The sequence below is a fragment of the Heterocephalus glaber genome, unplaced genomic scaffold, assembly GCF_053883595.1.
Source record: "Heterocephalus glaber isolate CG9 unplaced genomic scaffold, H.glaber_assembly_v1.0 deba00001472, whole genome shotgun sequence".
Lineage (NCBI taxonomy): Eukaryota > Metazoa > Chordata > Mammalia > Rodentia > Bathyergidae > Heterocephalus > Heterocephalus glaber.
This window is the reverse complement of record NW_028258315.1, coordinates 1,229,528-1,255,703: the sequence shown is the minus strand read 5'-3', so window position 1 is coordinate 1,255,703 and position 26,176 is coordinate 1,229,528. Positions and strand designations below refer to the sequence as shown.

Sequence of the window (26,176 nt, the reverse complement as noted above, 5' to 3'; positions counted from 1 at the left end):
TTTATTAAGAACACCTCACTAGCTGAACTGAAAGTATTCCTAGGTCTGCTGTACTTAGCAAGATTTTCTCATAGTAATCGCAGGAGTATAAAATACATGGAAAAGCAATGGGTCAAAACATGGGATAAAAATTTATGTTCTTATAGATCAAAGACTTATTATGCTTTCAGTTTATAAATTTATCCTGGAACTCAGCCATTGGGTCCTTATTTGTATAGTAATAAACAGAATAATGTTGTGAACAGACTTACTGCTCCCATCTCCCAAACTAATCAGAATGTGACATTCACCAATAGGTTTACCAGTTTCTAATTGATGTTACATTTGCTAACAGAGCACAAGTTGACCATCGTTGGAACTGTACTCAGGAACAAAGCAGAAATTCCAAATGAAATGTTGTAATTTCAAAGCAGAGAATTGTATAGTACAATCTTTGGGTTTCAGAAAGATTTATATTCGCCTCATATATGGCAAAGAAATACAAACTGGTGAGGGAAGAAATGGAATAATATAAAATAAAATTTATTAGAAAAAAACCCTGGTGCTGCTGATGTCAACATTGCACCATGATAAAACTCTTGATAGGGAAATCTTGACAAAAATGGAAGCCCGAGATGGAAGCTTTCTACAACAAAATCAAAGGCAGAGTAGATGTTATGAGTCATGTGGTGACTATAATGTCACTCAAGGCACAAAACATTGCCCATTGGTTGTGTTTTACTCAATCCTAAACATGTGTGGCATAAATAGTTTGATAATTTACAAAGAAAATAACAAGCACAAAATACCATGGTGAAATTTTCTTAGAGGATTGGAACTGGAACTCATAAGAGTTCGTTTACAGCAGAGGAAAAAAAACCAAAATGTTTCTGCCCAGGGAACTAAGCAAAAAACTTGTGGAGCACAATTGTGAGCTGGCAGGCGAACAGGCAGGTGCAGCATCACAAAGATCTACTTGCCAGAGCCCCAGTATTGATTATGCCCAAAATATGCTGTAAGCAGTGCAGGCTGCACAGAGTTAAATCCTTCAATTGGTTTCCTTTAAGAAGCAAGTCTGACTGAAGCTGTGTGACTCACTGAAGTATTTAATGAGCAATGCAGTAGCGCGCAGGTCAGCATGACCTCCCCGCTGACGGCCACAGCCGAGACCAGAGTATGGCCCAGGAAGCTGCGGGGCTGACACAAGATAACAGGTGGAGCTGAGGTCCGAGGAACCGCACCCAAACTCCATTCCCACCTTAGTCCCTTCATAGCCTGAAGGACAGTGCTCTAATTACAACCACATATTTTGTCTGTCTTGCTTCTAATTTGAAAATGCTTTGACCTCTCTTTAAAGCTTTGCCTGCATTAGTTTCCATGGTAATTGCCTGTACTGCACATCTATACGTTCACCTTTACCCTGATTAATAAATAATAAAATTCGGTGGAAGGGACAGGCCAGTGCCTTTTGCCAAAGGAACATTGGCTGTCCCAGTTCACGCTTTCTCTTTAACTCTGTCTCAAGATTTTCTTCACCCTTGCATCACACACTGGGCAGGTGGGAACTAGAGACTTACTGCAGGAGTCTCTGGCTCCTACTGACAGTGAAGTGCTATAAAATAAGACAGGCCCTTGCCTTGCCTCCATATATTTTTCTTCACAGAATGTTTTGTTTTGGAAATGTAAGTTTGTGCTGATGTATCAAAATGGTTTGTGGCTGTGTGAACTGCGTGACCTTTGAGGAAGATTCTGTTAAACTCTGTCCCCTCACAAGAAGGTTCTGTTAAGCTCCACCCCCTCTCAAAAATATTCTGTAGCTCCACCCCCTGCTTCAGGAATGTTCTGTAGCTCCGCCCCTCTGCTTCTTTGCACATGCTCGACTACCCTGTAGATTCCTATATAAGGAGGCTCTCATTTCTGGTGGAGTGCTCAGACTCCTCTGAGCCCACTGGGGGCTTACTGGTGTAATAAAAGGTTTTTTCCCCACCTCTTCAACTGACCATCAATTCTCCAGTCTTCAGATTACAAGAGCTGTGACCCAGAGCTGCAATACTGAGGTGTAAAGTGTGTCTCGGGGCTGTGTTCCGTAGCAGGGATACTTTGCTGTAAAGCTCAGCTGTGCCTTCAGAGCTGTGGCATCTGGCTGCAGCTCTGAGGTGTAACACTCAGCCATGCCTCTGAGCTGAGGTGCTTAGCTGTGACACTGAGCTACAACACTTGGCTGTAGCACTGAGCTGCTCCAATACTACTACAACAACAGAAAAATTAAAAATATGCAAACTGGGTCCTACAAGAAAGGACAGAAAAACATACATGGTATCATGTGAGCAATACTTGTACATGGAACATACAGTTGTCATGTGTGAGGACTGCCTTGGGTGTGACACCTGAAGCAAAGCTTATTTTTGACATGGAGTATTTTGTCATAGAATATGTCTACTGATATTTTCATTGTAGTTCATATGGAAATTTATTTCTGATATTATCTTTTAGGTATTTTTAAGCAAGTATACAGCTGTGAAAATGGTAATGTCTATGCTAAACACAGTGTATATTAAGAATTTAATAGTTTAGTTTATTGATATTCTATGTACCTGTTAACTACACGGTGTATAATATAAGAACTTTCTGACAAAACAGCAAGACCAGTGAGATGTCAAATATGTCCTACAAAAATGGCAGGAAAGCAAAACGTGTGCTGTCAGTGTAAGCGATGTGTGTGCATGGAATGTGTTGTCATGTGTGCAGGCTGCCTTAGGTGTGATAATTCAAGTAGAGATTACTTTTTTTGGAAAGTGCTGTTGGTATTTTCATTGTAATTCATGTAAGAATTTATTTATGTTGTCCTTTTTTGGACTTTGTACACCAAAAAACATTTGATGTTGAAAATTTTCAAGCTTTTTTATAAACACTCAACAAATATTAAAAATTCAATACTTTATTTTTGTAATATTTTTTCCTGTTAAGTACTCATTGTTTAATATAATAAAACTCATACAATTAAAATTAATAATTCATCTATAGAAATATTGTAAAGAATAAACATGGGTCCCATTGACCCACATTTATGTGCTTGTATGACAAAATTAGTGTTATGCTCCTCAGGCTAAGGAAGCACTTCGACCTCTAGTGGCAGAGGCACTTTGTAGTGATGGAAAATAGCAAAAATTAGGATTAGAAATTTTTAGAAATTAGCTAGGGAGCTGGAGTGCGGCTCAGTGGTAGCGTGAGGCCCGGGAATTCGCAAAGTCATTGACAGAGGCCCTCAAACAGGATTGAACTGTAACTTTCTACATCTTCCTACTTCACACATTTCCTAAGAACCAGAGTCGTTTAACATTTTTGCTTTTAATACAATTCGCAAAGAAGGCAAGAAGGACACTCGCTGTGAGGACCTTTTTCTCCATCCTGAGCTCTGGGACAGCACGGAAGGGGATGCAAGGGGCTGAGGGAAACCCGAGGAGGCCAGGAGGGGCTGAGGTCCGGGACCGCCTCCCGGGCGACGGTGTCCTGGCTGCTGCTCTCCCGCGCGTGGGGCTCTCAGCTCTGCGCGCGCCTACTCTCCGAGCTGCGCGCCCCGGCGCTCTGCTGCCTCCGCTAAGGGGCAGTGAGATCGGGGACCCGCTGCAGGGAGCACCCGGGAGGAGGTGCTCATGCGCTGTCCTTTACGGGCGCAGAGCCAAAGGAAGACGCTCCTTGTTTAACAAAAAAAAAAAAAAAGAATTTCAAACCACCGACGGCAGAGCTCGCCCCGGGTCTGGGCCTCGGGGACGAGCAGGTCGCCGCCAGGTCCGGCTGGGAGATTGTTTACCCACAGCCGGTACTGGAACAGCACCTTAAACCGAAAGTGGTGGTGGTCAGGGACTGCAAAAAGCCTTGGCACGGGGAATGGTGGGCTCTAGGGGAATCCACAGAGCGCCCCAGCCTGGGGACCAAGCCTCCGTGTGGCTAGGGAGTCGCGGGAGCTCAGTGCGACAGGCAAAAGAGGGATGTTTCCGCCCGGTTTCGAACCGGGGACCTTTCGCGTGTGAGGCGAACGTGATAACCACTACACTACGGAAACCACAGCCTGAGTGGGTCTTTTCCAGGCGGCCTAATCAAGACTTCCGGGTTAGCCAGGATCGGTTCCCAAGAACCTCAAGTCATGGCACTTTGTGGGCGAGCTGCTGAGTGCGGGCCTGAAATTGCAGTTTTTAATTTTAAAAATCAAAAAAAAATTTTTTTTGAGGTACCGAGGATGAAACCCACGGACTTCCCACTGAGCTGCATCCCAATTGCACTTTTAAATCCATCCCAAGCACGCCCAGTTTAGGTGGCATCATCGCCTGGGAGCTGTTGAGTGCTTGATTTCTAGGAGCCTCACTACGTAGACACACGGCCCCAGCGGAGTATGGGATTCGGCGGGTGGCAGACCGCTCACACCCGCCCGCGATCGCAGCCGCAGCCGCCCTCCAGCTCAGGGCCTCCGCTCGATGCAGGGATCGGCAGAGTTCACGCGGCGCTCTGGAAATTCCCACTGCGGTCCGCCGACGCCCGGCCGACCCCAAGTCTAATGTCGGCTGAGCTAGGAAAGCAAAGCTTCGTTTCTCTCTAGGAGACTCTTCCCCATCGTGTTTACAGGCTTTTACAAGGAAGAGCAGAGTCACAGCACAGATCAGCGGAAGGGGCTTCACAATTGGTTTTATCATCACGGTGTAATGTTGACAGTCAATACTACTTTGTTTTTCTTCCCCACATAGGAGGCCAATGTTATGTCTTTCTGAAATCCAAAGATTGTACCATATATTTGTCTATTGTGACCTTGCAACAATTTTTCAGGAATCTCTGCTTTGTTCTTGCGAATAGTTCCTGTGCTGGTCAACTGGTGTTCTTTTAGCAAGTGTAATATTAGTGGGTAACTAGCAGATGATTTTGGTGGCTTCGGGCTACAGGAGTTGCCATGGTTTGGACGTTTGCTGAAATTTAATTGCCACAGTGAAGTCCGGCACTTTTGGGTGTGATGAGGTCATGAGGGGCGGAGTCTGAGCTGCCACCGAAGGAGACCTTGGCCCTGCCGCCCCTGGATGCCACGCCAGATCTTCAGTGGTCGCATTCCCGGCCCAGACTTGCAAACTCCACAGCTCCGTTGGGATTTCTGGGAGCGCAGCAGAGAGAGGGATGGAGGCCTGGGGCCTGTCCCTGGCCCCGACCTGGTCTTGACACTGGCCCTGGCCCTGACCCTCTCCCTGTCTCCAAACACCCTCTTGCTCCGTTCCCAGAACAGCCCTCCCCCAGTACTGTAATCTGGACTTCGATCTGAACCACTCCCTGCCCCAGCTCCCGGACCCACTTGGGCTGGGCCGTGGCCGGCAGAGAGCCGTAGAAGCACGGTGCACGCCCTGCACGCCCGCCCAGTCCCTCAAGCACTGCGTCCAGGACCCTCGCCCGGGCCAAGGCCAGCGGAGGGGACAGTGTGACAGGGACCTCCGAACCGTCACCGTCAGCCTCCGGGCGATGGTCCCGAGGCCCGGGACAGGAAGGGGTGCTCTGGTCACACCCTGCTGGGGCAGAGCTAGAGAATAAAGACGGTGCTTGTCTGCTGGGCTCTCCGCGGAGCTGTGATCCTTGGAATCAGAAGAGGGTGAAAAAAGCGAAAGTAAAGGGAGTGTTTCCGCCCGGTTTCGAACCGGGGACCTTTCGCGTGTTAGGCGAACGTGATAACCACTACACTACGGAAACTACCGCCCGACAAAGGCGCTTTCTCACCTGATAGCTGAGTCCCAGGCGGGGCGGGGATTTCCCCCTCCCCCCTTTACCTTTGGGATTTAAATATGAAAATGCAAGAACCTGGGTGAGTTGAGGGAAAAAATATACCTGTCTGTACTTTTTAGCACAATAAAATGCATTTCTCAGTGGTTAATTATAACATGAACACAGGTACAGAATTAATGCCAAATATTAGTGTTCATACTCATGAATCCATAAAGTAATCTTTAAATGTATTTGCCATCTTTAAGTATGTTTCCCAGTATTTTATACCTTTGTAAGTACGGATTTATTTTCCAATTTATATTTGTTTTAGGGTTTAGTTTTGTGCAACAAGTAACTACAATGACAATCCAATCCAGAAGAATTCTTACAAAAAATAGAGCCTTCTGCTCCCTAGAACAGAAAGAAATTCATAAATATGGTTAATCAATATCTTATTAGCGGGAAAACAGGATGGGGTAAAAATACTGAAAATAAAAGATTATATTACATTAGAAGATAAACTATGGAAAATTTAGGTTCAAAAAAAGCAAAATTTTTCAATACATGAAAGAACCCAACCTTTAAACTTATCTATCTATGGTACTGGGGGTTGAACCCAGAGCCTTTTCAGTGAGCTACATCCCCAGTTCTTCTTTAAATTTTTTATTTTGAGACAGGGTCTTGCTAAGTTACTAAATCACCTAGGCTGGGCTGGAACTTGAGATCCTCCTGCTTCAGCCTCCCAGTGCTGGGATGACAAGTGAGTGCCACTGTGCCCAGTTCGATCATGCATATTTTTCTATAAATGCTGTTGGGATCTATTTTTTTCTATTTATAATATGTTGGGTATATTTCAAATGATCAAAGTATTCTATGTTTAAATGCCAATAATGCCAGGTGTGGTGGGGCAAACCTGTAATCCCAGCACTCAGGAGGCTCAGGCAGGATGATCGCTTCGAGTTCTAGGTCAGTTTGGACTATACAGCAAAACTCTCTCTCCAAAAAAAGCACCAATAATTATAATATGAAGAAAACGTCCTCCAGCCTAAATAATCAGTTTAATTATGAAATATTAGTCGTAAACTTTAAAGTGTGCTGGAGTGACCCTTCCCCATAACCCATAGATCTTAGGTTAAAGAGCGGAGTCTGACTAGACGTCCTCCCTGGGGTCTGCGCAGGGCAGTGCCCACCGGGCTCCAGGCCTCGCCTGTCAGAGTTGCGCCTGCGCCGGCTGAAGGCTTTCCCGCGACCAGACCGGCTCCTGGGTGTTCCCGCCAGTCACCTGGAGGCCCTCGCGTGGCTCCCGGTCCGCCGGTCTGCGTGGGGCCCCGCGGCCCCGCGGGTCCCTGGCACCAGGCGATCACAGCAGCTGACGTCACGGGTGAGTAGAAGCCACGCGGGCTCCAGCCCTGGGCAGCTGCCAGCGTCCCGCACAGCAAGCAGAGGGCAGAGGCCGCTTCTCCCGCTGATCCGAATCCGGGTCCTTCTTGAGGGGCGGACGCCAGCGCCACCCACCCACGAACACAGCTTTGTCTCCACCGCCGCCTGCAGGCTCGGAGCTTACATGCCCCGTAGCCTTGGGACCTTCCTTTTTCCTTCCTTCTTGTCGTGTTCTTATTGATCATGAAAATCGCACGCATTTCTGGGTGCCCTGTGAGTCCCGACGCACTGTGCACTGTACAGTTCCGCGCCAGGGCACAGCCGTGCTTTTCGCAGGAGGTCGCCTTGTGGTGTGGATTTCCTGCTTTCCGGTGTTCTGACGCCGGCAGGACTCCGCTGTCTCCAGCGTTTCCTTGCAAATGCTGAGCAAGAAAACCTGCAGCAGGTGGAGAAGTGGGGAGAGGAGAGGGTTTGGTGTCCACGGCTACCGGGAAGTGGCCTGGGCTCTCCACAGGGCTATGTGTGTGGCGGAGCAAGGACAGGAGGTGACCTCGATGTCCACTTCTGGGGGCGCTGCACCTAGGGCAAGCACAGGTCTCAAGACCAGAGTCTGTGACATAACCCTGCACAGGCTGGCACTGGGCTCCCAGGCCGCCCAGGCAAAGTCTATGTGGGGTTTCCCCTGGGGTCCATGTTCTCCCTCCCACGAGTGTGGGAACAGAGCACCTCCTGCCTGCTGATGGGCAAGCAGGGCGGTGGGGATGCTGTGGGGAGCCATCCAAGGAAAGCCTGTGCTGTCTGGCTGGTGAGTGAGGACCAGACCACCAGCAGCAACAATGATCTGTAAAATATTATTGTTAAGGTGAGCCATGAGCAATATGCCAGGCACCAGACTCTGTGTGCCCAGGGAGCTCAGGAGGAAAAAGGACCAGGCCACACAGTCCTCACCCTTGGGGCGGACAACCGACAATAAATAATGCCAGAGTCAAAACGTGGGGTGGCGGGGGGCACATAGAGGGCCTTTCTCCTCCACCAGCAGGATAGAGTGTCCTGGGTTCCTTGGTGCCAAGCTACCTGGGTACAATTCTTGTCCTGCCTGGTGCTCATTGTGTGTGTGGTCTGAGGCGAGCTACTGGTGTCCCTGCGACTGTCCCTGTGTGGAAAGTGGAGGTGGCTAGGCCTCTACCTTGGTGTCACAAATTCATCTCTGCAGTGTTTCTCACAGTGCCTGACAGAGAGCAATGGTGGTGGCCTTTATTTTGAGTGTTACTGTCTGTTTTTTCCAAATCTTTTTAGTCAAGATCTGTCCTTGTCCCTGAGGTTTACATTTGAGCAGGTTCAGGATCAGAGGTTACCCAAGCCAGCAAGGAACATTGGAACTCACAGCCACCATGCTATGTGAGGCAGCTCTTCAGCTCCTGTTTATTATGAAAAGAGGAAGATCATGGGGAATAATTGTTGCAGTGTATGACTGTGGCAGCACAGAGGATGAACATATTACTCAGAGATGGGACTGAGTCCAAGCAGAGAGCCCTAGAAGGAGGAGGTCTTCAAGAAGCAGTGCCAATCCAAGAACTCTGGCTTTTATTTACATTACAAGAAGCAGTTGTGTCAAGGAATGAGGAGGCCTGCTATGTGACATTGTTCAGGTTGATATGAGCAATTTATTGGGCAGGGGGAAGGACATAGGCTGAATCTAGCAGCTTCTCAAACCTTTACCCGTACATCCTGGTACCTATATGCTTTTGCCCCAGCCGTGTTTCCCTGATCTTTAACCCTACATTCTAGAGCTTGTGTGCTTTTGCCCCATATGCCCTTTCATAACCATTCAGTGTTGCTTTGGTCAACCGGATAACATCAGAGACTCCCTCACCCTCACCAGCCTAGGTCGACATCTGGGCTTTCTTCCCTTCCTCACCAGCCCCCGATGCTTTTATCAATGATGAAGTTGCCTTCATCCTGTAAGTGTAGAAGAGGATATTTAGGCCTGGTGTTAATGTCGTGAGTATGGCTGATTTTGTTTTGCAAATAAACTGAAAATACATTCAGTGTTCAGGGTTACTTGTACATTGCCTTTTCTCTTTTTCTTTAGAGATTGAAACGTTTGGGTTGGGAGGGCTAATACAGACAAGAAACAGGAAAACCAGGCATTTGTACCAAATGTAATGGTCAAAATGCCTTCCTGCAGGAACCATCAGTGTGAAAAGAGGTGTTTGTCCTCATCGTCATCCTTAGCTGTCACCAACCACCACCTCCAACCCTCTCCCTGGAGGGCACAGGACGGAGCTTTGTAGGGACTCACAGCCCAGGATGTCTCTGCTTTTGTTGCTCCTGAACTTAACGGGTGCTTCTGGTACTCACCTTAATCTGAAATAATTCTGTCCAAGCCCAGTGAATAGAGAAGGGACTTCATGCACACTACTTGTGACATCTTAAAGTGTTTTTCATGGCTATGTCTTCCCTTGCTAATAACAGAAAACTGAATTCTGTTCCCCAGCACGCACTGATTTGGACAATGATAGCCTCTGGTCATTCCTGGGAAGGAACTAGTTCCTCTGTGTGTGCACAAATCCCACTTTCACTGTGCTCCCTGAGTCCAAGGGAGGACACACCTCTCCCTGGTTTCCTTGAGGATGGCTGAACTGACCACCTGCCTCATGAGTGAGCCTTCGTGAGGTTCCAGGAAACATTCATAAGAATGCAGTGAACCCAGCTGACACTGCCAGGCTGGAGATGTCAGCCACAGCGGGGATTTTCAAATGTTGGTTGTTGGGTCTTGACGGCACAAATACAGAGCCTTCAGGAAAATTAGAAAAGTATCTGTTTTCTCCTAAAATTTGAAAAAAAATGAATAACAGGAGGGCACAATAGCCAATTCATGTTTCCTCCCCTTTTCTCAGTGAGGTAAGTCATGGTTCTTCCTGGCTAGGACTCAGTTTCCCCCAACTGTGAATCTCTCTGCTCACCCTCACTCGCCTCTCCCCGCTACTTGCCCAGCCACTGCTAGCTGTCCTGGTCCCACCTGCCTTGGCTGCTGACTGCTGGGCTGTCCTGAGTGTGGCTCCTCCCTCACAGAAATCCAAAACCCATGTGAATGCAACTCGGCTTCAACTCCGTGGTCCTCAATGCATGCAGGACACCGCCCTTTCTGTGTCGCTGGTCCCTGTCCTACCACCCCCTTCGCAGCCATCGGGTCCTGCTGTCCTCCTTGCCTGCCTGAGCACAAGCTTTGCTCTTAGTCGAATTTACCTCTTCTCTTGCTGTGTGGCACATTCACGTGAAGGCTACTTCACATGTTGCATCTTAGTCTCAGGTGTTCCTCTGTTTGTTATGGGAAGAAAAGCTTTCTTTACCACTTAGAAACATGAAGGAGAGGACTATATCAGATTAGGCCAGGTTTCCAGTGTGTGTGTGTGTGAGTGTGTGTGTGTGTGTGCACGCATGCACAAGTGTGCTGATTTTCTTCCTTTTTTATTGTGGTAAAATACACATTAACAGAGTGGCACATGGCAGAGGGGTGACCCAGAGGAGAAACAGTTCACTGCACACAGAAGACAACAAAACCAACAAGCAACGTTGGCAGCTTCTTTCTGGCCCCTTTATACTCTCTCTAGGATACTGGGATTAAGGTGGTGCCAAACCAATCAGTGGGCTGATTTAGTAATCACACACCCTTAATCCCACCATCACACACCCTAGATCCAGCCACCTCTGAAAAGCTCCACCTATGACATGATGTTTTAGGGGGACATCTAGACACAGCCATAACATCAGCTTATCTATTTTTAATTATATAATTCAGTAGCATTAAATATATTTACATTTTTGTGCAACCATGACCACAAACCATCTCCTGGAATTTTTAATCATCCTACACTGAAACTCTATGCCTATAACATAATAACCCCTAGCCCACAAGCTCTGTGAATTCACGTACTATACACTTGGAGTTTTCTCAAGTTCTTTCATTACTAAAAAGTAACACTTTCACTTGGCCAACTGGACTAAGCCCACCCTGTCTGGGGCTCCAGTCTGGCAGACACTGGCCGCCAGTCCAGTGTACCTGTCCCTCATGTGGACTGGCCGAGAAGCCGTGTGTCCATGAACAACCTCGAGCCAAGCAGCAAGGCAAACCTGCAGTGTGAATCGGAGATGCCAGGTGTTTGGAAGTGGCAGCTGCTGCCCAAATCACCTCATCTGGGATTTGGGTGCACCAGCACAGCCACCACGGCCCAGCAGTCCCGGGATCAAGGAATTACTCTTCTGTACTCAGAAGCTGCTGTTGCCATCAAAAACAGTGAGTCTTGTCACCTCCAGGCTTGTGCACCAAGAGGACAACTGGGACAATCCCCCAGAACTGGGCGGACCGAGCTTGGCAGCTGGACACTGTGGGACTTTTGCCCAGCCCCACGGCCAGCAGGAGCCCTCACTGCTGTGGACACACACTGCGGGTGACCAGCCTTCCCGGGCAGCACCCTGCCTCAGCCACCACCGAGACTCCGCATGCTCAGGAGCCCGGATGCCATCTGAACAGGTCAAGGCCCAGGGTTTGTCACTAAAGCCAGCAGTTATGGGTAGGAGAACACGGCGTGGGAGGGGCCTCCGTGTGCCCCGCCACGCCCAGATAGGAGGCACAGTGGAGCGTCCTCTATCGCTGAGGAACGCCAGGCACGAGGGGCGCCCTGGAGGCACCGAGCAAGGACGGACCAAGTCCGGACGCCTGGCCCTGGGCCCGGTGACCGAGCCGCACGCGGCAGGGCCACAGAGTAGGCTCTACCCACGGGGTGGACAGGCAGGCGACGGCGAGGTGGAGAACGCTGACCCGGAGCCGCAGGGATGCGGCCTGGATTCCCCAGGATCCTGACCGAACCCTTCCCAGCTCTTCCTCTGCAGCCACCGCCGCTTCCCGGCCGGCGGGAGGCGCGGGCTGCCCCGTGCGCATGCGCACTCAGACTAACCACGCCGCGCTGACCCCATGAGGTAGCAGCCGCTGTCCCCGGCAGGGCCTCCGGCCCGATGCGGCTATCTGGCCCTGACAGCTTTCTTGGGTGTTTCCTCGCGCGCCACCGGTCATCGATCCAGACACGAACGCGCGGAGCTCCTGCCGCGAGTCTGGCTGCGCCGGAAGAGGCCGGCCCCGGGAGACGTTGGATCGGAGAGGCGGGGACTGGGACACGTAGGCGAGCAAACAACTGACGTTTTCCGAGACAAAGGAGAAAAGCAAAGGCTCTCAGTCAGCAGCAGAGTGGCGCAGCGGAAGCGTGCTGGGCCCATAACCCAGAGGTCGATGGATCGAAACCATCCTCTGCTAGTTTGTGTTTTGAGAACTGAAGTTTTATCTGGAATCTCTGTGGCTGGACTTCACTTTTAGAAACGTTCTTGGCATTTTTCTTTTTCCCTTCTTGTAAGTCCCTCTTCACCCACTTCAGAGAGGCCAGTTTCACTGGGAAGAGAAGATGACAACCCCACCTTACATCTAACAGACCAGCCCACCCTACTGAGTAGAATACATCCGGACGCGAAGGGCGCCTCGTAGTTTTCTTCCGCTCTGGAGGCTTTCGCTCGAGACTTGGCTACCAGCAGCGGATCTCTTCCATCTGTTGCAGTGGGGCCTCCCGCTACTCTCTCCCGTGTTGCTTCCTCTTCCAGTATTACTGAATTCACTTCCGGTTCCCGGCCACGAATTCTGGGGCGAATTCTCCTCTACCGCACGCTGGCTATCGTGGCTGGAGACCCTTTCAACCTCTTCTCTCCACACTGCGAGCCCGATGAGAAAAACATGAAGCCAGTGGTGGAGAACATGGGAATACTTGAATGCTTTGTGCATCCGGATTCCACGGAGAAACTCAGAAAGAAAATGGAAGTCTAACAGACATATGTACAAAGAAGTTAAGAGAACATTACTAATCAGAATACTTTTTGTCAGGTAAAAGGGCCGAAGACCAAGACGAGACCAAGCCACAACAAGCCTTTATTAGGGGAATAGATCTGCCGAGCTGTTTCTGAACAGAGACAAAAGCAATATGGCCGGGGCAGGGAGAGTCTTTTACGGAGACTGGGGTGGGGTTTGTAGGGGCTGAGGCGGGGTTGAGTGAGATAGTGACTAGGGAATGGAGCCCATGAGGTCACTAGGTGGTAGAAGGTGAGCGAGTATTAGGTTACTGTCTAGGCGGGAACAGGGGCATGCTGGGATGAAGGGTTTATTCTTCGGTGGGAGCAACCATCTTGGCATGACGTCACACAGGGGAGGGGGCAAGGCACGATAGGAAGGGGGCAGCTACTATACATAATAGCTCCTGGGGTAGTGGGAGACCTATCACTTTTTAATGGGTGTCTATAGTTTGATAAGAAAATGTAAACTCCCCTAAGCAATGGGAATTTCCAGTACAAAAAAGCAAAAGGAAACACGTTAATACAAATGTGCTCGAGATGGAACTGTTTTATTCTTTTACTTTGCGATTGAAAATAACCTTGTTTGGAAGTCCCTGAAGCCTTTTACACCTTATTTTGCCTCCTTACCCCTTACAAGCCTTTTAGCTAACTTTAAATTCCAGAAACAGGGCATTGGTTGATATTGATGGGGGGGGGGGAGATGAATATTACAGGATTTTTTCCAAGAAAGGAAAATAGAAAAACTATACTTTACCTGTTTTTTCTTTCTGAAAAGGAAATATAACAAAGATAAACCAGAAAATATTGAAGCTGGTTACCTAAAAAGATGGTAGCAGTTTTGAAAAAAGAGGGCTGTGGGAAGCACATTTCTTTGAGTATACTTTTTGCTATGTCTTTAGCTTTTTGGTTTGTTTTGTTTTTGAGACAGGCAGGCCTTCAACTCACTATGTAGCACAGGCTGCCCTCCAACTCACGTGTGATCCTCCTGCCTCAGCCGCAGAAGTGCTCAACCTCAACCTTACAAGCTTGTGCCACCACACCTGGCTTTGTCTTTAACTTTTGAAGCCATGTGAATGTTCTACATTTTCAAAAGTTAGTATTCAATTGACAAAAAACTACTGAAAGCAAACTACGGCAAAGGAACTCAGTTCTACTCCACACCTTCGACACATGAAGAGGAAGCACACGATCCGTGCTCAGAGTATAGCACAGTTTGCCTCATGCTGGGTCGAGGGGTGTGGGTGGGGCTGGAGAACTGTAAACAAATGCCGACTTCTTTTTAGTGGATGTTTTTCGGTAATAGATGGGCAAAGCAATCCTGAAACTATGGCAGGGGCAATCTAGGGCTGCCAGAGACCCCTGTAGTCAGGTTCCAGTCCCCACCTGCCCAGTGTGTGATGCAGGCCTGAGAAAAAGAATACACTGAGAGACAGAACTAGGAGAGAGAAAGCGGGTGCCAGGACGACCGGTGCCGGTGCGACCGACAAAGGCCCTGGCCCGTCCCAGGCACTGACTTTTACTGGTAATCAAATGGGGTAAAGGTGGCTGTGGTTTCTATGGAAATTAATGTAAACAAGGCTCATAAAGGACAAGACAAAGCATTCTCGAATTAGGAATAGAATGGACCAAATATATGGTTGTAATTGGAACACTGTCCTTCTAGTCTGAAGGTTTTAGTTGTGGGAACAGACTCTGGGTGCGAGTTACTCTGACCTCGGCTCATAGCCTTCCGCCAGACTCACTTCTATAAACTAGCCAACTGCAGTGCTAACTCTTCACAGCCTGCCTTGGGCATGATTGATATTACAGTCCTCTGCATAGGGCAGAGCAGGTGAGGAAATCTGCTGCTGTGGTTGGAGCTCCAGGTCTTGGTATGGAAGGGGTGGGGGGCCCCATAAATACAGAACAGGGGAATGCAGGGAAGAACGCCATGAAGGTGGGGTGGACTTGGTGTTTAGATATGAGCTCGGAGTCCCACGATATGTACGTGCTTGTGAGCAGGTGGTGTCCGTGCTCGCTGACAGTGACAGGGGCACACACACCTGCACTTCCTAGGTCTTTCCATCAAAAAGACCAAGAAGCGGGTGTCATAGGAGCAATTATCACACGGAGCCTCTCAGCACTGGTGTCTAAGTGCTGCTCCCCATGGAAAGGAGCGGGGCATCTCTGATTTAGGGCTGGGTGAGGTTATGCCAGGCAGGCGGATGCGGCTGTTATACCAGGGAGAGTCGAGAGTCCTAGCGAGAGATCCTGCTAGACAGGGGCTAAATTGAAAGCTAATATAATTAAAGGCAATAATGAATTCTAAGCCATGGGGAGAGGAGAGTTCCAGGGTCAATGGCAGATATTTAATGCAAGGAGAGGGCAGGCCCTTGACCAAAGCAGATCTGTGAGTGCAGCCTGCTGGACAGGAGCAGGCCCAGGCAGAGGGGCTCAGTGTCCACCCTCCGTCCTCACACTGGTCTTCAAGCACAGCTGCCCAGCTCTGCATCGTCCTCAATCCCCACCACAGCATGGCGAGTGCCCCTCAGCCCCACTTCCCCACCCTGAGACGCAGCCCTTCACCTGTGGGCCTCGCCACCCCAGCTGCCCTCTGGCATTTGCACACGGGCTCAGGGCTTGTGCAGTGGACCCCTCATCCTCCACCGCAGGACGCAAGTGCAGGGTCTGTCCCGAGGCCGAGTTCTCTGCAGGCCCCGCTGAGCAACCCAGTGCCCGGGTCAGGACGTGAGTCAGAAGCCCGTGCTGGGAAGGCGGCCTTGAACCACCTGTGATTTGCACCTGAACCCAAGATGGCTGAGTTTGACCTTTTGTCCGCAGCCTGTCTGCTCTGGTTGTTCCCAAATAACCCTCATTCTACCTGTGTGTCCCCAAAAGAGGGGGACCTGGTTCTGAAGATGGGATAGAATTCATTGCGGAGAAAAATGGTCTGGTCTCTGCATTCCTGGCCCCTGGAGAAAGCCCGCACTTCCACTCTGCGCTCAGCGGTGCTCCTGGGCTGCTAACGGCAGAGGTCTCATCTCACTCCCACTCAGCACCAGAAGTTGTCCAGCGTCGGTGTCCACGGCGGACATTCTTGAGACCTCACACACAGGTCGCAGGATGCACGCGGGACCTGCTCACTGTGCTAGGTCATCACCACCACCAAGGGCCAACAGAGAAGAGCTCGTCCACCAGCACCCAGCTCCTTCGCTTTCAGGCACGAGCTCCCTCCTGGCTGCCCTGTTCCCGCTCTGCCAGTGGGGTCCCGGGAAGGCCTGTGGGCTCCACGGCTCCAGGACATGCAGAGACGGCCTCTGCCAAGCTGCTGCCAGCCGAAGCGCAGGGCACACAGTCTTTTGAGCGCCGCGTTTGTGAATCAGCCTCGACTTCCTCAGGGGCAGATCTCACCTTTGGTGTTGAAAGACTTTCACACACTACACATCTGGGACAAATGAAGCCCTTTTGAGACCTGTTGTTATTTTCTGGATCTTGAGGAAGCCTGCCTAATTCACCAAGGGGCGCTCGGGAGCTTACTCAGTGCCGGCAGCGTTACTGTAGGAATGGTCCCGGGACTGGAGCCCAGCTCCTTGGATTTCTCTACTCATATTTGTGAGATTGAAATCATGAAATGAAAAATTTGCATCTCCAGCGTCCTTTCTCTGCTTCTTCCCCTGGGACCCAAAATGTCAAATACATTTTTCCTCTGGGAAAATGATCTAGCGCTCTAAGGTGTATTACAGAAGTCCGGTCAGAAGACAGCATTGCCATATGTCTGCAGAAAGAAACAGATAAAGTCGGAGAATGAATAAAGTACACATGGAAAGCTAGTATTTCAGTTCATAGGCAAAGGTGATTTTAAAACCCGAAGTCAAGTTCCAGATAGATGAGTGATTTAATACAAAATATAATTTGGAAGAAAGCATACTCATTTGGAAACTTTTGCATAATAAAAAGCAACAAAAGCTTGATAAAATATGCTTCAGAGAGTGCCTGCAAAAACTAAATATGCACAGCAGATGTCCACAGCTTCACAGGAAAAAGCGCTTGAAATGTAGAAACTCAGGGGCCTGAGCCGGGCTGAGGAGGAGGCGCTGTGCTCTGTTCCAGCATGGAATGGATTGAGAACAATGCCCTCACACTGTCCACTTCTGTAGAAACTCTATGGACTGTCACACTTTCGTGTTCTCACATACTGTTTTCCAATGGTCTTCTAAAAGGCTTCTTCACAAATTTCAGTTGTTCCAAAGAATACATTTGCCAGCATATGAGAGCATTTGAACATTAGAAAACATTCGAACTCTCAATGAATTCTGTCCTTTGGGATCCAAAAGTAATTTGACACCTTTTAAAAATACACTTCGATAGTTATATTTAACAGTTGAAAAAATTCATGAATGCTTTTCTTTCAACGGTATTTCTATTCCATATCTGCATATGATTTTACCCCAATGTATTACATGCTTATGCTTAAAGCCTGTGATTGGTTAGCCTGGGTGTAAAAACAACAAGACATTACTTTTAGTTATGGCCAGTATGTGTATTTTAAGGGCTTCTGATTTGAGCTGGTTTCAAATTTAATATGCAGTAGTATACAATCAATAAAAGGTGACTAATTTTTGATAAGTACTTGTATAGCTTAAGAAAAACAATATTTTGTTGGGAATGTATCCCTAGTGAAAGGGGCAGGCATTCCTTGTCTGCTTCCAATTTGGCTCATAAGTCTGCAGACAGACAGTTTATTATTACTAATTATTATCAGTGCCGGGCACGGAGCCCAGGGTCTCCTGCATGCTAAGCGGGCACAGTACCACCGAGCTCTGTCCCCAGCCCTGTCTGCAGATAAAAACTTGCCAGGACTGGCAGGCAGATCACCAGCACTTTGTGGAGAGGTGGAACTGAACCAAAACAGCCGTACAAGGTCCCATTGAGATTTGAACTTGGATCACTGGATTCAGAGTCCAGAGTGCTATTACACCATGAGGCCCTGGGGCCCCGGGGCCCTCCCCCTGCTTTCTTTCCCTAAATTCTTTGCCGACCTGGCCGCAGGCCCGAACACCCTTCGCACTGGGCAGAATTGAGCACCACGCCGACCTGCAGGCGCAGGACCCGCCCTGTCCCCCTATCTCCCCCAGTGGGCCCAGGGGCGGGTGCTCTGGGCCTGCCCAGTCCCCGGGCCTCACAGCGGCCAAAGCCAGCGCCGCCGCCGCCACCGTCGCGCCAGGGCGAGGGACCCGAGGCCTTTTCTCCCGTCTGCCTCAAATCCTCCGCCCCCGAAAGCTAGCTCTCACTAGGGGCACTTGGGGCTTTGGAGGACGCAGGTGGAGAGATTTCACCGTAGTCACAGGGGAGACGCTGGCGTTTACGGAAACCTGAAGTAAATGTGCCTGGAGAACTGGGCTGCAGGATCCGGCTGCCCTGGGTGCGACGCTGGCACAGGGGCGGGAAGGGGACCCCCCCCTCCCAGAGGAGCGCTAAAGGACACCGCCTCTCACGCGCCCTTCAGGGGCGTTCACTGGGGACCCGCGTGGGGACTCAAGTGCACACGTGTACACAGGCACACGCGCGAGCACACACTCAAGTACACGCGCGTACACGCGCACAATCAGCCCCCGCGTCGCGTCTCGCCCACGACCTACCCCGCGCTTCGGATTCCTCGTGTTCGTGTTCGGAATCTCCCGCCGGAGGACCCAGCGCCGACCGGCGGACGGCCGCGCCCCCGCCCCTAACCACGCTCGCTGCAAACCTGATTGCAAAGGCCCCAATTCCAGGAGTCCACGGGGAGGGCAGTAAACCCTCGGGGCTGGGTCAGACTGGTCTACGGGAAGGCCCGAGCGCCAAACCCCGGCAGACCGGAGAAGGTGCACGGGAGGGAGGAGGCGCGGGAAGGCCCGGCGGAAGTCCTCGGACCCGCCGCCCTCCGAAACCTCCCACTCGATTGCGAGCGCGTGGTTGGCGCCACCCAGAGGCAGACCCGCGTCGTGCGGCTTCCCACAGCGGCGGGAAAACAGAGCCCGGGCGCAGGGCCCCGCAGGACCGCGGGCCTCGGTGGAGCCAAAGGAGCCTTCCTTCCCCGGGGGCAAAGCGCGCAGTCCGATCGCATCCTTCCCTCCCGGCCTGCGGGTACGCAGCAGACTCCCCAGGACGAGGCACAGCCGAGATCCGCCTCCTCGAAGACCTCTGCTGCAGTCTCTGGCAAAGACTTGCTCTTTGGGTGATGTAGACTTGCAGTCCCTGAAGGAAAGAGTGAAAATAATCCAGAAAGAAGCAGAGGACAAGGATTTGAACTAGACGCGGGCACGAGCTGTCCTTCGCTCGGGCCGGTTCGTGCGCTCAGAAAGCGTCCGCGGGCGCCAGGCAAGGCGGGGCCCAGACCGGCAAGGCGGCCGGGACCCAGGGTCCCCGCACCCCAGAGAGCTCGGTGTGTAGACAGGGAGCTTACTGAACGAGCAGTGGACACATGAGGCGGTGTGGGCAGGGGTTTAGGGCGTGGGGCGAACACAGACGGGGTCCCGAGCCCAGGTCAGGAAAAGAACCGGAGGTCTAAGTCAGTGATGGAGATCGGGGACTCGGGGAGGAGGAGGGAGTGTTCCGGAGAAGACAGTGACGAGAGGGCAAAATGAATCAGTGCAATAACTTTACCTTTCTGGGGTGCTGCCTACAGTGTGGCAGGAATGGTGACCAGGGGAGATGCGTGCGGGCTCGGGCAACCGTTCCGAGAGCGGAGATGCCCGAGAAAGGTGAGGCCTGGCGCTGGGACCTCAGGGGTGCGTGCCCTGGGTTGCTACCAGCAGTTTGAAGCAAAGCGCCACACCTGATCTCGAGTCATAGCACACACAATGTGAACATTCTTCCAAAAAACGGGATTTTAAAACAAATACATTCTTTCCCCCTAGCCGGGGGAATCTATGCATACCTCGCCGCCAGCCTCGGGGCCGGGATGGTGACGGGGCTGCGGGCGTGTGCGGCTGGATTAGAGCGGGACGCGTGGGTTTTGAAGGAAAAGTGGAAAAATGTCAGCAAGGTCCCACCGAGATTTGAACTCGGATCGCTGGATTCAAAGTCCAGAGTGCTAACCATTACACCATGGGGCCGGCAAGCACGAATCCTCGGTGAGTTTTTCTTCTGACAAATGTTCATCTCGCGGCTCTACCCTCGGATCTCGCGTTAGAACAATTGTTTTCAGTGCATCCCTGCCGCCCCCTAGAGGGCTGTGTGGAGATGTGTAGGAGCTGGGTCCGAGGCGCACTTGCGCTGACACCACGGTTCTCCTGCGGGTCGGGTGGGAGGCGCTGGAAGCCCCGCGACGGAGACCACGACTGTGGGGGGCCTTGCCCCCCCGCCCCGCTAGAACTCTTGAGTGCCTTTTACGGACATGTCTGGGCCTGCTGCAAGTCTACCCGGCAACAAGGAAATAGCCCCAGTACCCTCGCCTTGTTCCTCCCCTCTAGCCCTACGGTACATATGCTGTAGCAGCTTCCACAATAAACGAGACTTAATCAGAAACCTGTCTTGTCTCCATCTCTCGTGTCTCTTGTCCCTTGTCATTCTCACTCCCCCTCTAGGGTCTCCATTGACTTACCCGTGGGCCGGGACAAGTGGCGCCCAACGTGGGGCCCGAGAACGGGGGATCCAGTGAAGAACGCTGCTCGGGGGCCCAATAAAATAGAAGTGACAAATAAAATAGAAAAAAGAGGATTGTGTTTGATGTGAACCTGCCGTCTTTCCTACACCTTGGTGAGTTGAGCAGCGATTATGGGACAGGAGATTAGCCAACATGAGTTGTTTGTAGAAGGTCTTAAAAAAACTTTACAGGCACGAGGGGTAAAGGTTACAGTCAAACAGTTGTTAAAATATTTTGATTATATTAGAGATCTCTGCCCTTGGTTTCCCGCCGAGGGTACCATCGACGAGAGGAGATGGAAAAGAGTAGGGGAGGCCCTTGAAGATTGTTATGCTACTTGTGGACCAGGAAAGGTCCCGATTACTGCATTTTCTTATTGGAATCTTATTGATGAAATTATCTCCCAAAAAACCAGAGATCCGGTGGTGGCTCAAGCCATCCAGGTCAGGGAGACAGCTCTCCGATCAGAGGAAGGGTCGGTCACTCTCCCTCGGAGTGAGGAGTATGTAAATACCCCCCGAGATGCCAAGATGGCCCCGAGGCCCTGCGGGACGGGACTTCCTCAAAGAGTGAGGAAGAAGACTTGATGTCTTTTGATAGTGACGATGAGTCAGGCAAAAAAAATGCAACCAATGAGGATTTACAGGCGGGCTCTGCCTCATCCAAGCCTTTTAAGGAAAAGCTTCGGCGCTCCTCAGCTTCCACCTCCGCCCTTTCAGTCCCTGCCTCTAACCCCGCCCCGCCAGTGAAAGAGGAACCGACCTTGTACCCTTCCCTCCGCCACCTCAGACACCCCCCCTTGCCACAGAACGATCCGGGGGAGGCTGACTGGGCCAATCTTGAGGAGGAGGCAGCCAGATATCATAATCCTGTTTTACAAACAATTAGATATAACACACATAACGGGAATCCCATATAATCCACAAGGACAAGGCATTATAAAACGAGCCAACCTCACACTCAAAATTACATTAGATAAAATAAAAAGGGGGGAATGGTACCCTATCAAGGGGTCACCCAGAAACCTAATATCACATGCACTATTTATTCTTAACTTTTTAAATTTGGATGCTAAGGGATTATCCGCAGCTAACCGTTTCTGGCAACCAGAGATGCAAAAACAATTTGCCTCTGTGATGTGGAGAGACCCCCTGGACCACTCATGGCATGGGCCTGACCCCGTACTCATCTGGGGCCGAGGGTCAGTGTGTGTTTACTCCAAGGAAATGAAGTCGGCCAGGTGGCTTCCAGAACGCTTAGTGAAACAAATTGATAAGCGTATTGATGATACCGATGACCTAACATTGTCCAATTTCAACCAGTTAACAATGGCGCCTATAATTATAATCTAATAATCATAAAGAGGATAGTATAATTCAATTTGGCCAGTTATATTTGAGTGCACCCTAATTTTATAAACTGTCTCATATGTTTGTCTGTTGTCTGTTGTTTGTGTTCATACAGTTGAGCTCAATATTTCTTTTCCTTCCTTTTCAAAAGATATTCGCCTATCGTTAAATTGGCTTACAGATAAATGTTATTAAATTAAAGGCATGCCTTCCTTCCCAGGTTGCTAATTGATTAAAGTGCCACTGAGATTTATTTTATAAAAGTAATCTGTATTGTCACCTACATGCAATAATCGAATTGCAATAAATAGTTGTAAAATAAAAAGATATATATATTCTTAATTGCTTGTCAAAATGATTAGAGACTATGGGGACTCCCTTTGATGAATATAGAAGTGGCCACCCAAAAAATGATTATTCTGGTCTTAATTCATTAAAGGGACCCCCTAGTAAATTTTATATTATAATCTTATGGGAGACACATCACAACAAATATTGTCTAAATATGTTATAAATTGATCACATTGGTTATCCTTGATATTTAAGCACTGAATATGTTATTACAAAATGTTTACATTGGTTAAGTTCTAAATATGTTATTGTAATATGTCCACATTGGTCATCTTCAAAAGCTTAATCAGGTTAGCCTAATTCTCTTATCTACAGCCCAGCCTTGCTTACATCGCAGGACAAAATTTTGCTTACAGGTTAAAAAAGATGACATCCCTGATTCTGTTACATGGCCTGTTGCTGCTCCTGACACCGACAGCAGAAAGCAGATTTCAACCAGTTAACAAGGAACAACTGCTCATTGCCCTGTATGGTAACCCCTGTGACTGTGCCGGGGGTTCTGGCGGGCCCGTACCCACAAGTTACACCCGTAGTACTGATTGTGGCAGCAAGACTGCCTACTTGGTTTATGAGGCCTCGATAACGGGAGGATATAACCAAAAATGGGATTGTGTCACTAAGCCTAAAGTCATACTAACAATCAATGACAAACCAGGGCCATGCCCTATCGGCTGTGCCATGGCCACAGAGATGCATTCTACCTGTTATACTGAAGTCCAACAATGTGCACATTCCGATGGAAAAATATATCTAACTGCTGTTCTACAAAGAACTTACAGGGGCTCCGTCGGGGGTGACTGGGACTTTTCCAGTCCCACTGGATATCCTAAATTTGGCCAAGCCTCCTGCAGCGGCAGTCCCAGCAAAGATGTCTGCTGGCCGCCACAGGCCCCAATTCATATATCTGATGGTGGCGGGCCTTCAGATCAGCTCAGGGAAGAGCGAGTACAAAAACAGCTCAAAACTATCATCCAAGGGATGTACCCCTCCCTAAATTATCATCCACTGGCCCTTCCCAAACCTCGAGGCCCAGACCCTGACGTCCAAACCCTGAGTGTCTTAGAGGCCACTTATCAATTGATCAATACATCCAACCCAGCCTTTGCTGCGGATTGTTGGCTATGCTTGACCCTTGGCACACCCCTGCCCCTCGCCTTGCCAGTTGTCGACCAAACTGACTATGCCAACAGCTCTAGTTACAATTGCAGTTTTTCTCTGCCCTTCAGGGTCCAGCCAGTACAGTTCAATGCTTCAGTTTGTTATCTAAGTTCGGGCCTCAACGATAGCTTTGATATACCTGTCGGAGTCCAAAATTTCTCTCTCTGCTCTGTAACGCTTAATGGCTCTGCCGCCATTTGCCCTGCCCCGGGTCACGTGCTCGTCTGTGGAGGGAGCTTGGCGTTCACCTCCCTCCCCACTAATTGGACTGGGCTGTGCGTGGTGGCGACTGTCCTCCCGGACATCGCCCTCATTCCTGGAGATGAGCCAGTGCCCTTGCCCAGCTTTGACTATATCGCTGGGCGACATAAAAGGGCCGTCTCACTGGTCCCCTTGCTCGTGGGGCTAGGGGTGTCCGGCGCCCTTGCCACTGGCTCTGCTGGCGTCGGAGTGGCGTTACACTCCTATGCCAAATTATCCAACCAGTTGATTAATGATGTTCAAGCTCTCTCCAACACTCTTACAGATTTACAAGATCAGATTGATTCTTTGGCTGAGGTGGTCCTTCAAAATAGAAGGGGCCTGGACCTCCTCACGGCAGAACAAGGGGGGATTTGCATAGCCCTAAAAGAACATTGCTGTTTCTATGCCAATAAATCTGGGATCGTCAGGGGAAATTTTGCAAACTTCAGGAAGATCTAAACAGACGATGACAAGAATTCGCTCAAAATCCCCTCTGGACTGGCCTCAATGGTTTCCTCCCTTATCTTCTCCCTTTGCTGGGACCCTTATTGGGCCTACTTCTGCTTATTTCTTTGGGGCCCATAATATACAACAAAATCATGGCCTTTCTTAGAGCCCAGATAGAGACAATAAAAACAGCGCCCATACAGGTCCACTATCATAGATTGGCAATGGCTGACCAGGACGAATGCCAGACCGTCAATTAGGTCCTTGCCGTGGCGAAGTGTTCTCGCCCCACCTGGTGAGTGGGCTGGCAAGCCAATGACGGGCAACTGAGCAAGCGTGCCATGCAATGAGAGAGCCCTCGTGCACCGCCTAAGACAGGTGCCAGAGCCTTGATTCTCTGGTTAACCCATGACGGGTAAGGTACACAGTGCAGACACGTATGTCGCTCTGACCCAAGACAGGCTCAGCCCCCACAGGCTTGGCTCTCCTGACGCCTTTCTACTATAGTTATAATTTTAAAGGGAGGACCTGTGGGGGGCCTTGCCCCCCCCCCCCGAACTCTTGAGTGCCTTTTATGGACATGTCTGGGCCTGCTGCAAGTCTACCAGGCAACAAGGAAGTAGCCCCAGTACCCTCCCCTTGCTCCCTCCCTCTAGCCCTACGGTACATATGCTGTAGCAGCTTCCGCAATAAACGAGACTTGATCAGAAACCTGTCTTGTCTCCATCTCTCGTGTCTCTTGTCCCTTGTCATTCTCACTCCCCCTCTAGGGTCTCCGTTGACGTACCCGCGGGCCGGGACACACGACTCCAGAAACAGGACTTCCACCCGAGTCCTCTCTGTGCTGCCCACAGGGCGGTCCCGTTTTTACCACCCCAAGTAATGCGGCCGTGAACATCAGTGTTCAGACTTCTCACGAGTTCATTCGCGAACTTGGTGTGTCTTCAGAAATGGTGTTTGTCTCAGGTGTCGGCCCCGGGGTCTGCGGGAGAGAGATGTGGACGAGTCCGAAACATTAAGTAGATGTTGAGGAATAAGATGCCCCAAGGACACCCTGTAAGTCCCACCAGACCGCCTTTCCCGCAATGCAGGTCCCTATTCCTCCATTTCCGATGCCGTTTCCCATTCGTACAACTTCCCCATGCAGCTGGGCGGAGCCTCCGCGCTCCTCCGAAAAGGAGCCGGGGAGGACTCCGCACCCGCCTGCCGGTCACGCAGCGGCCAGAACCTTTGCGCCTCTGTGTCGGTGCGACCGCTTCGCTGGCTCCGGTCCTCAGGTCGCTGTTCTGGTTTTCGCCCAGGAATCAGCGTCTAAATCTTCCAGCTCCCAGCGACCTGGAGCGCAGGAGGTGGGGGTGCAGTCCTCGCCCGGCAGATCGTGGTCTTCATCTCTTCCTTCCCACCTGCAAGGCGGTGCTCAAAAACGACAGAATCTTTCAAAATTCCGAGGCTGTGGGCTTCGTCCATGGAGACATATTCGAGAAGCTGAACGGGGCTAAACTTCCCAGGTCTAAGTGCCTTTTAGGGGCGTCACCCATGAATTTAGGGTTATGGCCCTCAAATGGGGTTCTATTCCAGAATTTGACAAGAGGGTAAAGAAATAAAACTTGGTCGGCATAGGAGCAGGTAGCCAGGCACGGTGGCACACGCCTGTAATCCCAGCACTTGGGAGGCTGAGGCAGTTTTGCCCTGAGTTTGAGGTCAGCCAGGGCTACATAGCAAGACCTTATCGCAACAAACAAACAAACAACACGAGCAGGAATAACATAGAGGCAACCTTTCAAATATTTTCTAAGCCTCAAATTTTTCTCAGATATTAATAAATCATTAAGTCAAATATAAAATGGCATAAAATAAAGTACAATTCCAATAATTAGTGAAGATATGTGCATGGGGATGTGTCTGGTATGGTTCAAATCTAGAAAGAGATTCTAAGAAGTGAAGGGAAACTGATGAGTGGTGATCATCAATGAGATGGGTTATAATCCCATTACAGAATTATGGAAATGTTCCCTAGTAATCGGGCTCCTTTACATTCTTTGGT

The 26,176-nt window shown here is 50.1% G+C and overlaps 1 long non-coding RNA gene and 4 other non-coding genes across 6 annotated transcripts; 1 reads left to right on the top strand and 4 right to left on the bottom strand.

Annotated features, from left to right (window-relative positions):
- Positions 1 to 2,901: 2,901 nt before the first annotated feature.
- LOC106009619 (uncharacterized) lies at positions 2,902 to 21,278 on the bottom strand. 2 transcript variants are annotated; one of them, XR_015439068.1, is made up of 3 exons: positions 18,600 to 20,457; positions 6,992 to 16,735; positions 2,902 to 6,120 (listed from the first exon to the last, which is right to left on the bottom strand). It is a non-coding gene; the product is annotated as an uncharacterized LOC106009619 (long non-coding RNA). The 2 variants fall into 2 exon arrangements; XR_015439067.1 differs by having other exon boundaries at positions 3,309 to 16,735; positions 18,600 to 21,278.
- Positions 3,970 to 4,042, bottom strand: Trnav-cac (transfer RNA valine (anticodon CAC)). Its single transcript has one exon. It is a non-coding gene; the product is annotated as a tRNA-Val (tRNA).
- On the bottom strand, positions 5,625 to 5,697 carry Trnav-aac (transfer RNA valine (anticodon AAC)). Its single transcript has one exon. It is a non-coding gene; the product is annotated as a tRNA-Val (tRNA).
- Positions 12,329 to 12,400, top strand: Trnam-cau (transfer RNA methionine (anticodon CAU)). Its single transcript has one exon. It is a non-coding gene; the product is annotated as a tRNA-Met (tRNA).
- Positions 19,983 to 20,054, bottom strand: Trnaq-uug (transfer RNA glutamine (anticodon UUG)). Its single transcript has one exon. It is a non-coding gene; the product is annotated as a tRNA-Gln (tRNA).
- Positions 21,279 to 26,176: the final 4,898 nt, after the last annotated feature.